The sequence below is a fragment of the Lepidochelys kempii genome, chromosome 1 (assembly GCF_965140285.1).
Source record: "Lepidochelys kempii isolate rLepKem1 chromosome 1, rLepKem1.hap1, whole genome shotgun sequence".
Lineage (NCBI taxonomy): Eukaryota > Metazoa > Chordata > Testudines > Cheloniidae > Lepidochelys > Lepidochelys kempii.
In genome coordinates this window covers 148,657,257-148,673,211 of record NC_136380.1, presented here as the reverse complement: position 1 = coordinate 148,673,211, position 15,955 = coordinate 148,657,257, and the positions used below count along the sequence as shown (strand labels likewise).

The following is a 15,955-nucleotide window of genomic DNA, read 5'->3' as shown; positions in this document are numbered from 1 at the left end:
GGTATAATTGGATAATATATCTTTTAAAGAAAAGGAGTACTTGTGGCACCTCAGAGACTAACAAATTTATTTGAGCATAAGCTTTTGTGAGCTACAGCTCACTTCATCGGATGCATACTGTGGAAAGCTTATGCTCAAATAAATTGGTTAGTCTCTAAGGTGCCACAAGTACTCCTTTTCTTTTTGCGAATACAGACTAACATGGCTGTTACTCTGAAATATATCTTTTGGCATTTAGATCTCTTTCAGTAAATTCATTCCTCTGGGAGAAGGAACAAAACAGCAATTACATGCTGACATCATCAGTGGTTATGGGTTGAGATAAAGAAACATAATGTGCTGTGATATAAACCATTGATATAAAAGAGCAATAACATACCAAACTAGCCAGTGTTCCATTAAAAACTCAGGAAAAATAAAATGGACAGATAGAAGAATATAGACACTATGTAAGGCCTAATCTACACTTAAGTCTTGGGATGACATAGCTGTGGTGCTCAGGGTATGAAAAATCTATACTCCTGAGCACTGTAGCGATGCCAACCTAATGCCCCAATGCAGATGCAGCTATGTGAGTAGAAGAATGCTTCCATCGACCTCGCTGCCATCACTCAGGGGGGTGCAGTTCCTACAGTAATGAAAAAATCCCTTCCATCATCTAGCCGGTGTGATAGGGTCAGGCCAGATGGCTACAGAAAAGTAATAGAAGGCAGATATATTAGCCCCAGGTTAAGTAGGTCCCTTTTCCCTGGGTAAGGTAACAGGGAAGGTTCCAGAACAATCAGGAACCTTCTGGAGACAATTAAGATAGACAGGCTGATTAGAACACCGGCAGCCAATCAAGAAGCTGCTAGAATCAATTAAGGCAGGCTAATCAGGGCACCTGGGTTTAACAAGGAGCTCACTTCAGTTTGTGGAGCGTGTGAGGAGCTAGGAGCAAGAGGCGCTAGGAGCTGAGAGTGAGAACACGGACTGTTGCAGGACTGAAGAGTACAAGCATTATCAGACACCAGGAGGAAGGTCCTATGGTGAGAATAAAGAAGGTGTTGGGAGGAGGCCATGGGGAAGTAGCCCAGGGAGTTGTAGCTGTCGCACAGCTTTTCCAGGAGGCACTCTAGACAGCTGCATTCCACAGGGCCCTGGGCTGGAACCCGAAGTAGAGGGCGGGCTCGGGTTCCCCCCAAATCCTCCCAACTCCTGGTCAGACACAGGAGGAGTTGACATGGACAGTAGGTTCAGAAAAACAGCCAAGCTAAGGGCTGCCATGAAGCTCCAAGGTGAGCAGATCCGCCAATAAGCGCAAGACACACCAAGGTAGAGGAGGACCTTTGTCACACCGGCTACGCTCACATAGCTATGGTGCTGTAATGTAGACGTGGCCTAAGAAAATACTATGTGCAGACTTCTTTAAGAAAATAATAAATAACGGACAGCAAGAAAAGTATCTGATTAATAACAACAACGTTAGCCAGTGAATGGTTATACAAATGGTGCACACATCTCTCCAAAACTAATTTGAAAAGTCTGGTTTCTAAAATGTTCTATATTTTTTATACTTTTAAATTTTCCATTTTATTCATAATCCTCATACACAACCAATAATTATCATGTTTTTTTTTCTAACAATAATCTAACTCCTAGTTTGTCTTTAGAGGCAATCTGTGTGGTTGGTTTTGACCTCTAACTCGTTGCATGAGCTGGATGCTCATTCCTTTAGAGATCGCTTTTCTTCCTGTGTGATATTCCTCATAGCTTCAGGTCACAGTGCCAGACTCATCCATTCTCTCGGCCCAGAAAAGTCTAGGAGAGATGGCTAGCTGGATAATGGTGGAAGGTTTTGTGGTTTATGTTGTGAGAGTTTAGGAGAGTCATTTGTTTTTGAAGGTATTCAATTCCATTTCTGAATTGTTTTTATAAAGCTTGTGCATGTACATTATACATAGGATGGGTATATTTTTATACACTGAAATAAACACATAATAAATTAAAATGGAGGGATACCATCTGTCCCTGGTTTCCATTATACTTTGTGTAGTGCAAAACCCAATCAGGGCAATTCCATTAAAAAATTCAGTGCGGATGTGTTTTTTTTTTTCACTTCAAAGCTTTACATATATTGGAATTTAAGCCCTTGTGATATACATCAGTGGATGCACATTGGTGTCCCTTGGCTAATCAAGTGTGTTGCCTCTTGGAATGCTTAGGGTAAGAAAAATCAGAAAGTAAAGCTGAGCCAACAGAGTAGCTGAGGCGCCAACATATATCCTTTGATATTTTAGAATTCAGTTTGAATCATTAACTTAATATTTTTAAATACCTGCAAAATCTCCCAACAGAAAGTTTAATTTTTAGAACTATGTGTGAGACTAACTTTAGGCCAAAAAAAACTCACATGATGGTATTGAACTCTGATTGCTGTGTCCTGTTAGAACAATTTATAAAGCATTTGGAAGAGTAGCCTTTATTGAACAGCAGTAGATTGCTTTTTGCAAGCAAAACCAAGGGTTACACTTGGGTCTAGACTGTATTTTCTGGTGCACTGGTGAGGGGAAGATTGCATATGGAACTTCTACAACAGCTCAAGCAGAAGTGTTTGATACCAAAGCACTCAAGAGTGCTAGGAAGAGGGCTGACTAACATACTGGCTTGCTGACAAGGGATATGCTCTGCCTTTTAGACAGCATGTCCAACTCCCAAGTACACATTCTGAAATCAGCCATAATCACTAATTAAAGGTGAAGTCTGTTCCCGATTGTAAAAGAAGTAAAGTTCTCCCAGAACTGTTTTGCACCAGCCTACGTTTAGCTATCTTCCCCTGTAATTGCAGCTAACACCACTTTGCTTCTTTCACTTTCTGTTCAACTCTAGTCTAGGCTATGCCTGCACTCCACACAACTGGGTGGCAGAATGTAGGGAGTGTGTAGCTACACACCGCAGTGAAAAGCCTGTGGTGTGTAGCTAAACATGTGAGTGAAAGGCTATGGCAGGGGGACACAGCAAGGAAAAACTTCAAAAGCTCCCCACTGTAGGAGCTTTTGACTGAGGCAAGGAAAGACACTGGCAGGAGGGAGGCAGCAAGGAAAGGCTTCACAACAGTGAGCAGCCCATGCCTTTCCCTACAGCATCCCCAGAGCCTTTCCCCTCTGGGGTATCCTTGCCCTGTGGCTGGGAAAGGCTCCAGCAATGGGGAGGCAGCAGGACACTGCACATAAAATAAGTATACTAAAATGCTACACGAAAAATAGCAGTGTAGAGGGCGAGGCAGGGCTTAGGCACGTAGAGAGCATGACTGTAGGGTATGTATTCCCATACATGCCCACAACCTTCAGCTATGTATTTAATGTACTCACCTAAGCCATGCCTCACCAGCTATGCCCGTGTTGGGGGGGCGGGAGGGGGGAAGGGAGACATATGTACTCTACACTCAGCTGAAAGAAGCATGCAGTATAGATGTACTCTCAGGTCATGGCAGGATTTTCTTCTTCATTTTTGAGTTCTGCACTGTTTGAAAATTGCACACTGAAAACCTAAGTACTGGTACCTACATAATTAAAAATATATATTTTTAAATCTTAAAAAAAATCCCAATACCTTTGCTTTGATTTGTTTGCATATCTTGCAGAGTGTTTCCTTCAGCTAAACATAGTACTGGCAGGCAATAGTCAAGCTTCCCCAGCTCTTCCAGACTACTTCAGTGCTAACTTGAAGTGCAGCTGGCATTGGAGACTCTGGGACCCTTCTTGAACAGAGATGAACAATCCCACTGAATTGTGTGTGCATTTTATTATGTAATTGGATGTGCATTAAACACATGTATATGACCAATAACTTATTTTAACTTGTGATCTGAGCCAGCATTTGAGTCTTGTTATCTACAGATTAAATAAATTGATCTCCAAAAGGTGACAGGTTTCAGAGTGGTAGCCATGTTAGTCTGTATTAGCAAAAACAACGAGGAGTCCTTGTGGCACCTTAGAGACTAACACATTTATTTGGGCATAAGCTTTTGTAGGAGTGGGTTCTAGCCCACGAAAGCTTATGCCCAAATGTGTTGGTCTCTAAGGTGCCACAAGGACTCCTCGTTGTTTTTGCCGATCTCCCAAAATTACTCCTGTCACTGTAGAAAAAGGGTAGGATCTGATTTCCGGTAATTAAATTAAATTTAATAAAGATTCTATATTTTCTTAAGCATGCTGAATTATTCTCTTTTTAATGGTGCATGCCTATAATTCAGTTGCAAAATGTAGGTTTCTATTTGTTACCAAGAAATACCCCTATTTTTTTTTAATTAAAAAACAAAATGTAAGCGTCACATTTTGTTGTTGGAAACTCCAATACAACATTACTGTTGTAACATTACTGTTAGTGTGTGTGGGAAACTGACCAGCCTAATTTTGTTGTCCAATGATCAAGGAAGTTTAAAAAAAATGTTTATTTCTTTGTTCTGATAATCTACATTGGGAAGTTTTGTACACCCATCGTTGTTGTGAGTGTCTCCCCTCAAAAGTTAGGTTGACCCAACTACGTCACTCAACAGTATGAAAAATCCACACGCCCGAGTGACGTAGTTAAGACACTCTAACCACTAGTGTAGGCAGTGCTAGGTCAACAGAAGAATTCTTCCATTGATCTACCTACTGCCTGTCGTGGAAGTGGATTGACTGCACCAATGGGAGAACCCCCCCATTGCTGTGGTGAGAGTCTACACTCAAGTGCTACAGCAAGGTCAAGTGTAGTAGACAAGGTGCTAATATCACAAGAAGAAAATTTGTTTTTTAATTCAGTCAGTGATTCTTAGCTTGATTTCATTAATTTCAGTTCTTCCTTTAATACTGATGCTGTACTCTAGGTTTTAAAAGCTGTTATGGCATGTTTCTTAGAGAAGCCTTTTCTTTTCCTAGCATGCATGATCTTTGAGGTAAAAAAGTAGTCTATCAGCCACTTTCAGTACTTTCTTGCTTTCTTGCTTTACTTTTTACAAGACTTCATATGGGGCCAAATTCTGGCAGCCTACCATTTTTCTTCCTAAAGAGGTTTACACAAACAAAAGCAGTCTTAATTGTGTGCCTATCCTCCAGTTGGCCATATGTGCCTGAGTAGATTATTCCTTCCAACAACAGGGTAAACGAGGGTTACCATAGTTGAACATTCGAAAGAAGACACTCCATGGGGGGGGGGGGGGATTTCCACCAGTATCTACCAACTCGTGTTGTATTAATGTGTTGTTAAACTGTTATATATGCTGTGCACTACATGTCGTCTATATTGAGTATATATAAGAAAAAGTGATATGGCCCAGACCTCAGGGTTCAGGGATATTTGGGTCACCCATGAGGTCTGATTCTGAAGTCACAGCCAAAGTTTGCCCTGAGAGGTTAGGTCTGATTTTGTCCCATCTCTAGTTGATTGAGACACACGAAGTCTCTGGGATGAAGTTGAGCCTAATTTGTGCAGCTGAAAGATTCACGGCTTCAACTCAGAATCGGGTGAAGTTCTGAGATTTCTATGGCACTTTCCCTTTGGGCCCATTCACGGGGGAGCGGAGGGGGGAAATCAAGTAGATCATAAACTAAAAAAGCAGCCTGATAAAACATTGCAACACAAAAGCTGTTGGCTCATCATGCCCCATTTGTGTCTGATTTTCTTTGGCCAGTTGCTGGTTTGATTTTGTAAATGTGTCAAGGCTCTCTTTCCCCTGCATCCTTCCGGAGTCTCCTTACACCCATACGCCTCCCAAACCAGGCCACATGGACCACAACCAGCCCAGGGGCAACAGGCACGGGTCCCCATCCTCATCCCACCCAGCTAAGGGTCAAATTCAGCCCCCTCTGCCTAGCTTGCATGGGAAAGTGAGCCGCTGGGGCAGAGGAAATCGGCTGCTGCTCTGGGCAAGTCTCTGTAGTAATAGGATGCAAGGGAATAATAATAAAAAGAACCACCAGAAAATATCAGCTGTCAGCATCCTGGGTCCCAGCCAGCGTGTTTGCTAGGAGAGATCAGAAACACTTAACATCACTGCCTGCCTTGGTTTCATCCCCCCTGTGTTCACCGAGGCTGCCTGAGCAGTTCCAGGGCCCAAAATGGAAAAAACTGTACCTGCAAGAGACACAAGGTTGTCACCACGCAGCCTGCTAGCCCTGCAGAGTCGCACCCTGGCTTGTCGGGCAGTAACGTCCCAGCTAGACCAAGCCCCAAGCGGATCAGCAGCTCCCTCACCCAGCTGTATGGTCCATGCACAGACAACTCTCCCACTGAAAGGGGAGGGTGTTTAGGGATGGCTCTGGACAATGGCCAGCCAGGCTGAAGTTGCAGCTTACATGGGAAATGGTTCTTCGTTTCAGTGCAAAGAGTTGCAGAGGCAAAAGTTAAAATCAGCAAAGTTAAGCAGAACCTTTTCACTCATTGCTAGCTGGCTTCATCTGCAAAGCGCTGTGCAGACAAAGGCTTTGATTTATCCCCCAGTCCTGGCAGCTTCTGCCCCGGGGACCCCAGAAGTAGAGCCCCACAAGGATGGAAAGTCCACCTGGGGATTGGGGCGGCAGTAGGACAAGGTGGTTGCAAGCTTAGCAGCCGCACAGTAGATGGAGCTGGTCAATGAGGAGGTACTTCTGCTCCCAGTCGCTGCAGCAGCCAGGGCAGCCTGGGCTTGGGGCCTCTCCCAGCTCCAGCAAAGGGTTGGGGCAGCCCAGGCTGGGGACTTCCACCCCAGCCGAGCCAGTCCAGGATTGGGACTTCTGCCCTGCGCAGCCAGCAGCCCTGCCCTCCCGCTGCCCATAGCTCCTACCATGGCTCCCTGGGCTTCCTCCTTCAGCATCTCCCGGGGGCTTCAGTTCCTGCCGGCTGCAGCCAGGGCAGCGTGGGCTCAGGAATTCGCCGCCGCCGCCCACTCCCAACAGCCAAGTCAGCTCAGGGGCTCCAGACTTCTGCTCCCTGCTGCCACCTGGGTGCGGAGGTTCTGCATCTTCCTCCCCGCCAGGCAAAATCCCAGACATTTTGAGCTATTTAAAAATTTCTCCTGGATGGCAATTTAAGATATAAAAAGCCAGACTTGTCTGGGAAAATACGGACATGGTAACCTTCGGTAAACAGAGTTGGTCAGGAGTGAGTGGAGCACTAACCATGTAAAGGCTCCTAGGCAGAGATGGTCGAGAAATAATTTTATCCCCGACAAAAAAAATTCAAAAGACAATGCATTTTTTTAATGTTCATCAAAAAGGTTTCTTTGAAATTTTATATAATTTTAAAAAACAAATAAACTAACTTCCCCCAATATTTTCAGTTGCCAAAAACAATATAAACAAAACAATTGGTAATTGGATTTTCATATTTTATTGAAAACCTGAAAATCATAAACAAAAATAGAAACATTTAATGCAAATTTTCTTAAAGACAAAAAGCCATTTTCCATCTAACATTTAGATGGGAAAAAAATTACAAACTCTATTCCCATGTTGAAATGTGTTCTATTATGTTGTTCTCTTGTATTTGTCATTGTAGCTAAAATGTACTATTAAAGTGTACGGATTTTTAGCTAGAAAATCCCAGTAGAGTCTACATAATATCCTTTACTCATTCTGAGATCCTGGGGTAACTCCACACTCACAAACATGTACACCATTCATCTGATTATGCTTTTGAGTTCTTGTTGCACAGCAGATTATTTAACCTTGGCGCCCTTGACAGAAATACCTCAAACCACTGTCACAGTTAAAATGGTTGTGGTTTCATATAATTTTCTCTCAACATTTTCTCCTCTTCAGTTTTTAAACATGTTCAGTTTGTGGAATTAGTTAGTTAGAATTAGAAGTTCTGCACCAATAATTACTTGTTAAATACTTATTAAAATCACTCTTTGGTGTACCATGCAGCAGCGTGCATAACAGAACCCAGTCTTGGGTGTACAATTCTGGCTGCTTTTTTTCAGAAGGTTACAGAATGCCGACATTAAACACCAGAAACATCAGTGAACTAGGATATCTGTGGTCAGAAGGGTGTTTCCCTTCTGTCAAAATGCAGTTATAACTGTACTTCTCCCGCGTAAGAGAATTATGTAGTCTTAAAAGTGCATCTGTAACAGTGAGGGATTTTCCCCACAACAGATCAGCACAGCTTGGATCCTGTCAGAGCAGCTTGTCTATACTGACATTGGCCATAGCTTCAGGTATTGATCCCTGTGCTAATTTTTTCTGTCAGCAGCACAATAATCAGTTTATGTCCGGGATCAACTGACTTCTGGTTGATTCCTCAGCCCTGTAATGGTCTCATACAGTTGTCATGCATTCTTCAATACACACAGGCCATGAGGTTGTCATTTTAAAGGGCTAGTGTGTTAATCAAGACAGCAGATATACACACAATAGCAGTAACACTCTGGGATGTGTGTCATATGGTAGTTTTGATAATATTTGTATCTATTTTGCTCTGGATGTTTTCACTGTGATATTAACATGAACAGCAACAGCAGATGCTGGAACTATAGAAATGAAAATGGAGACTTCATAAGTATCTTGAAACCCTGCCCATTAGTGCTTTCCTTCTGGAATGACATGAAATAACTTATCTGGAGGCCTCAAAAATATGCACCTGGAGGTGGTAATCTCCTGCTCTAGCAAAGTAGCACATAAGATATTATTACTGAAGGCTGCCAGTGTGAGGAGCAGACAGTGGTAGAAGCTGCCATCAACTCCTGTTCCACCAGGGTGCTCACAGCTGGCTGAGTCTAAGAACCATCTGGATAGGAAGTGGGGGCCAACACTTACTGAGGCAGAATTTCCCTGGGGCACAGTTGCTTCTGTGAGTGCAGAAGGATTGCAGATTGATACCCCTTTTCCCATGCTTATGGGATGAAGCAAGCCCTATATATACACTATAATTATAGTTTACAAGTAAATCTGTGAATAGGAACAAAATATTTGTTTGACAATGTTGATCAAGTTCTTTACCTTGCTGAGGGTTAGTTTACTTTCTCCTTCGAGTGCTGTCCCTGTGGGTACTCCACTCCAGGTGACCATGCGTCCTGGCACCGTTGATCGGAGCTCTTCAGTAGCAGTGCCTGGTTGGACCGTGCATGCGCAGCTGTTGTTTCATGGCATCATTTGAGTCTGTGCAGAGCGCACATGGCCCAACCCGTTCAGTTTCTTCTCAACCGTCCTTGGCTGAAGAGGGAGCTATGGGCAGTGCTGTAGCTTCTTCCCCTACTGACAGGAAAATTAAATACGATTAACCCATTTCTACCCTTCCCTTTAGATAAGTTAGTTAATAGTTAGTAGTTTAAAGAAACAAACTTCTATCCCCCATTTTTCTTCAAGCTATTTGCTCCCCACAGCACGAAAACCTTGATACGTATTTTTGGTCCACCGCGACCTCTCCCTCTTTTACTTCAACATTCCAGGCTCCCCTGGTTTAAAAAATATGTAGGTCCTGCAATGAGACAATGCCGTGCTCCGATGGACACTCCCTCTGTGTGCAGTGCCTCGGAGAGACACGCATTCTGGCAAAGTGCGCCCAGTGAAGCAACCTAACGGGAAGGGCCCAACGTGACTGAGACCTGCACCTGAAAATGATCCTTATGGAGAAATCGTTCCAGCCCGGATCAGAGAAGGACATATCTAAACCTTCTCCTAAGTGCTCTCCATGCCTCTCGGAACCAACCAAGAGCATGGCTCCACCCTCTCAGGAGAAGAGGGAGAGAGCCTTGACCTCCACCCACAGGGAACCAACTAAAAAGAAGCGGTCCCCCGCAAGGTCGCTATTAGTTGTGCTGACAGCCTTGAGAGCCTGCACCTCCAGCACCAGGAGCACCACCCATAAGATGAAGAAGTCGAGACATCAAACTACCCATGTCTCCTTCTCTGTGCCAACAGCACCGACACCCTTGTTGGAACTGGCACTGGCCACACAACTACCGCCAGTGCCGACACAACCCTCGGTACCGCCACCAGCACTGACAAACCTCCCAGCACCAGCAGATGGCTCCCAATGGGGCCACCGGCAACTACTAAGGGAAATGCAAGATGCCTAAAGCATGAGCATCCAATCACAATGCATCGGTTCCACACCTGCCGGCAATGCAACAATTTTTAATGCAGAAAGACATCTCCATGGTGCTGGTGGCAGAATCACCTTCACTCAGCACCGTGGGTTCTCTTTTAACCCAACCAACTTCACCCCCGGCATATCCAGTGTTCACTGATAGCAATAATGGGGACCAGGACTAAGAGGAGCAACTGTTCTCACCACCAGATTCTCCTACACCCCCACAAAACACACCACTGGGGCTTTATGATACAAAGATCAACCCAAGTGGCCATGGTATGGCCCCGCATGGATGGGCCCCCACATGCCATATCCAATGCAATGGCCACCATGGGACCCATGGGCGGCTTATACGGCTCACCACACCCACACTTCCACACTACCCAGGGCACAGCTTTGGTCCCAACCGGTATCCCCTATGCACCCTACATCCGTGAACACCATGAATCCATCAGAGGAGCCTGAGGAAGAAGCCATACCAGAGATGCTGTCCCCAGAATACAGCTTGTCCTCGTCTCCAAATGAAGCCGTCATTCCACCTCCATTCACTCTGATGTGACGATTTCAAACAGTTTCAGGAGCAGTTCAAATGAATAGCAGTCAGTCAGGAAATTCCATTATTCCAAATCTCCATCAAGAGAATCAGCACAAGCTCTTGAAAATTTTGCAACCCTCTTCGGCATCAAAAATTGCATTCCCTATAAAGATGGCATTTGGAACCTGCTGAAAATATATGGCAGACTCCAGCTACAGCTCCACCAACGTGCAAGAGGGCAGATCACAAATATTACATCCCAGCCAAGGGCATGGACTTCCTATTTGCCGACCCACAACCAAATTACCGGGTGGTGGAAGCAGCAACCCACAGGGAAAAACAACGTCAACACTGATCCACACCACAAGATAAGGACCACAAGCACCTAAACCTTCTAGGCCACAAGGTATATACATAATCCAAACTACAATTCAGAATAGCCAACTATAGCGCCCTCCTCGCCAAGTATGATCTATGGCAAACTTTTTGAATTCACCACAGATATACCAGAGGACAGGAGAGCCCAACTCAAATCAATCCTGGTCGAGGGACAGCTGGTCACCAGAATGGTCCTACAGGCTTCCCTGGACATGGCCAATATGGCAGCCCATCCTATGGCTCCTGCAGTGGTCATGCACACAGCCTCATAGCTATCATCATCTGGCATCCCGAAGGAGCTCCAATTAAAGATAGAGGACCTGCTCTTTAACCAGGACAAATTATTTTCAGCAAAAATAGATGAAGTCCTGCACACAATGAAGGACTCATGAGCTACCCTGCCTACCCTTGGCATATACACGCCACTCCCAAAAAGAAAATGGTACCAGCCATACCAGAGACCCAGGGCATCACAATACAACCGCCTACAATCTAGACCTTATGAGGTGGAAAGAAACCACAATAGACTACCCAGGTGCAGACAGAACCAAACAGACCAGTTGGCATCCCAACCATCTGGAAACACACCACAATTTTGAAGGATTGGTCGAGGATCTGAGCAACCACCCCCTAACACCAGCACATTTGGCCACCGCCTACATCAATTCCAACATGCCTGGCAGCAAATCACACAAGACTGCTGGGTTCTGTAATATTCAGGCTACTCCATCCCTTTTACTTCCTGCTCATCTACCCTACCCCCCTTCCCTGCCCCTCTTCAGGGACCCTTCTCACGAGCACCTGCTACAACTTGAAATAAATATCTTCTTCAGCTAGGTTCAGTAGAAACAGTGCCAACACAATACAGACGGAAGGGATTCTGTTCCCACTATTTCCTGACCCAGAAGAAAAGCAGCAGATGGAGACCGATACTAGACCTATGAAGGCTCAACAAATGCATATGCTCCCAAAAATTCAAGATGGTCACACTGGGCACAATAATCTCAGTGCTGGAACAGGGGGACTGGTTCTCAGCCCTCGACCTACACGTCTCAATACATCCGGCACACAGATGATTCCTCTGATTTCATAGTAGGACAAGAACATTTCTAGTACAAAGTGCTCCCATTTGGTCTCTCCACTGCACCGAGGGTATTCTCCAAAACCCTGGCAGTAGTCACAGCTCATCTACGCAAACAAGGGATCATATTTTTCCCATACTTGGACATCTGCCTCATCAAGGGTCGTTCATACCTGGAGTTCATCGGGACCTATCTAGATTCAACTCAGGCCAGAGCCTTGCTACCTCACACCAGATTCCTGGCCATCAAACTCCTCATAGACACTGTGTCAATCTGACGAAGAATCGAGTCATGAATGTGCGTACAACTACTGGTCACATGGCTGCCACCACATTCATGGTGAAATAAGCCAGACTACACATGAGGTGCCTCCAGGGCTGGATGAGCTCCGTATACAGACCCACCAAACACAGACTCAACATGATGGTAACACCACCCTCTGCTGTACTAACGTCATTACAGTGGTGGACAAAGATGGAGAATATCTGTGTCAGAATACTACGGCCGATACACTAAACAGACAATTTTTACAGGAACATGAATGAGAACTGAATTTGAGGGTCGCACAACAAATGTTCCACCTATGGGGATTCTCATCTATCGACCTTTTCGCCACAACACAGAAGCGCAAATGCCCTCTTGCTCCAGAGCAGGGCTCAGCCCCCAGTCTCTGGGAGACACTTTCCTGATTTGTTGGGACAAGACACTTATGTATGCATTCCTGCTGATCCCACTAATATACAGGGTCCTACGCAAGGTCAGAGACGGCAAAGCCAAGATTGTATTAATCGCCCCAGCATGGCCCAGGCAGACCTGGTACCCTTACCTGCTGTGCATGTCAGTCTGCCCTCCACGAACTCTCTTGATGAGGTCAGACCTCCTATCCCAGGACAATGGTCAGCTCCTCCATCCACAACTGGAGAAGCTCCACCTGAAAGTGTGGCTCCTCCATGGTTCCAAGTACACGAGTTAATCTGATCAGAACAGGTCAAGCACGTATTACTGAAAAGCAGACAGGACTCCACGTGCAATACTTACCTTCAAAAGTGGAAACATTTCTGTGTATGGTGCCTGCATAAATGGCTCACTCCCTACACTACACCCTTTCCTGTACTGGTGGATTACCTGGTAGAGCTCAAGAATTCAGGACTTTCATTCAGCTCTATCAAAGTACATCTTGTGGTAATTTAATGCTTTTCATGACAGAATCAATCGGTTCTTGGCATTTACACATCCAACCACCAAATGCTTCCTTGTGGGGTTTCAGAACCTTTAGCCTGAAGTACACCCTCCCACACCCACGTGGAATCTGAACCTAGTCTCCAGGGACTCATGAGTCCTCCCTTTGAAACCCTAACTACTTGCTCTTTACTACACATGTCAATGAAGGTAGCATTCCTAGCTGCCATCACATCGGCTAGACGGGTGAGCAAAATAAATGCACCAATGGCCAATCCTCCCTATACAATCTTCTTTAAGGATAAGGTCATGATGCGACTTCACCCTAAATTCTTCACAAAGGTTGCGTCCAATTTTACATCAACCAACCAGTACACCTCCCCACATTCTACCCCAAAACACAGAAAATCCTACAGGAGACTGCACTACACACCCTTGATGTCAGAAGAGCAACAGCCTTCTATTTAGACAGAACAAAACCATTCCGTAAATCTCCTAGACTCTTTGTCTCCACAACCAAACTATCCAAGGATGCCACTATATCCGAGCAACGACTTTCCAAGTGGATATCAGACTGTATCTGATCATGCTGCCAGACCCAGAACATAAAATCCTCTGCCAGGATCAGGTCCCACTCTACTTGAGCCATGTCAACATCTGTAGCATTCCTACACAATGTACCCATTCTGGACATTTGCAAAGCTGCCACATGGGCATCAGACCACACTTTTGATTAGCACTATGCCATCACACAGAATGCCAGGTTGGATGCCATAGTAGGCCTTACTGTCCTCTCCGCTGCTACAATGCACATAACTCTGAAGTCCCCCGAACCATAGTGGGTACTGCTCAAAATTCACTTGGAGTAGAGCACCCATAGGGACAGCACTCAAAGAAGAAGGTGGTCACTCTCACCTTGTGCAGTAATTGTGGTTCTTCGAGATGTGTGTCCCTGTGGGTGCTCCATTACCTACTCTCCTCCCCTCTACTTTGGTGTTCAAGAACAAGGATCCTATGGTAGAAAAGGAACAGAGAGGGTCGGGCTGTGCGCGCACTGCACAAACTCAAACAACGCCGTGAGACAACAGCACATGTGGACTGACCAGGCACAGCTACCGAAGATCTCCGATCAACGGTGCCTGGACGCATCGTCACCTGAAGTGGAGCACCCACAGGGGGACACATCTCGAAGAACCTCAGTTACTGCACAAGGTGAGTAACCTTCTCATACAAGTATTCCATTGAAATCCAGGGATGGCACAAACTGACCACTAATGATTATAGCTTTGCTGTCCTTTTCTCCCTCATTTTTTTTTCCCCATTTACAATCCTCTCTCGTTTTGGATTGGATGTCAGCTATGGTTACCACTCTGTTAAAAGTCACTATTCTATTAACTAGTGTTGCTCAAATTGAGTTTTAAGATTCTCTAGTGATGTGTCACTACTATTTGGAGGATTCTAAGTTAAATTTTTTGAAATATTGAAATGACAGCATGGAGCATCTCTTAGCTGTTTTGCTGAATCAGGGCATTGATTACACATTCAAATGACCTAATTCTTATTTCATGTACACCAGTTCTCACTGAGGATAGGCATGTGTTGGTGTGAATAAGCATTTGAGAATTTGGAGAGGAAAGATGCAGGAATCATTTCAGGTCTCTGCCCTAATCTCTTCCCCCCTTGCACATATGAAATGGTGGTGAAAGTTACTGATGGAGAATCTTCTCTAGCTTATGGAGGTTCCGCTTTCCACACTGTAGTATGTCCACTAGAGACTCCTGGGGCAGCTACGGATCAGTGAGACCTTGGTTTCCTAGCTCTTTTAGGAGGTGTGCTATCTAAGGGAGGGAAGCAGCAGAGGAATTGGAAGTTGTGTAACAAAGCAGAAGCAAGAGACATGCAGACTTCTCTATTGGGTCCTCTGAAATTTGTGGGGACCTAAAGGCATCACACGTGTGGGATTAAGAAAGAATATCAGTGAATCTGGTTTTCACAGTTTCCATTTCTGTATCTGGGTTTTCCAGAGAACCAGTTTGCTTAGGAGAACATTGGACCCATAGATAGTGTATGGCCATGTAAAAGAACTTAGGTTAAGTGTGCCTAGAGCTGGGCATATAACTGAATTTTGTGTTTGCTAGCACCACCAAAAAAACACATTTTTTTCTGGTCAACCCTAAACAAAATATTTTAGAATATTTTGGCAAACCAAAAAGAAATGTTATCTTGGGCCAAATTAATATTTTGTTTGTCAAAAATAAAACATTTATTTCGGCTTAAAATGAAATGTTTAATTTCACTTTCAAAGTTTAAAATAAATAAATAAAATGGCAATAAAAATTCTAAACAGAAAATCATTTTGAATTGAATATGGCAAATTCAACACAGGTTTGTAAAATGTTATGGTCCACTCGAATCTGCTAAAAAAGTTTCATCTGAAAAATTTCAGCCTGCTTCAGATGTGCTCCTTTGCATTTTGTCCCTACATCATTCCCACTTATTTAATCTGTTCTTTAAAAAGGTATTTAAAAGTAACTTTAGCAAAGCTTTTGAATTTCAATTAGCAATAATAGTTGAAATAGAAGACACTGCTAGTTGAAAATTCCATCGTTTAAAAGAAATACAAACTTTAAAAAGGCATTCTAGAATCCTTTAAAGCTTTTCTCTATCCACACATCAGTATTTCTGAATGCATTATGTATGAGGCATCTAGTTTCTGTTTTCATGTTGTTCTCTTTAGAGTTTTAAT

The 15,955-nt window shown here is 44.3% G+C and overlaps 1 protein-coding gene across 11 annotated transcripts in view; it reads left to right on the top strand.

The window, feature by feature from the left end:
- Window positions 1–15,955, top strand: part of DMD (dystrophin) — a 1,937,833-nt gene that overhangs the window by 1,614,322 nt on the left and 307,556 nt on the right. The gene's annotated exons all lie outside the window — the stretch shown is intronic.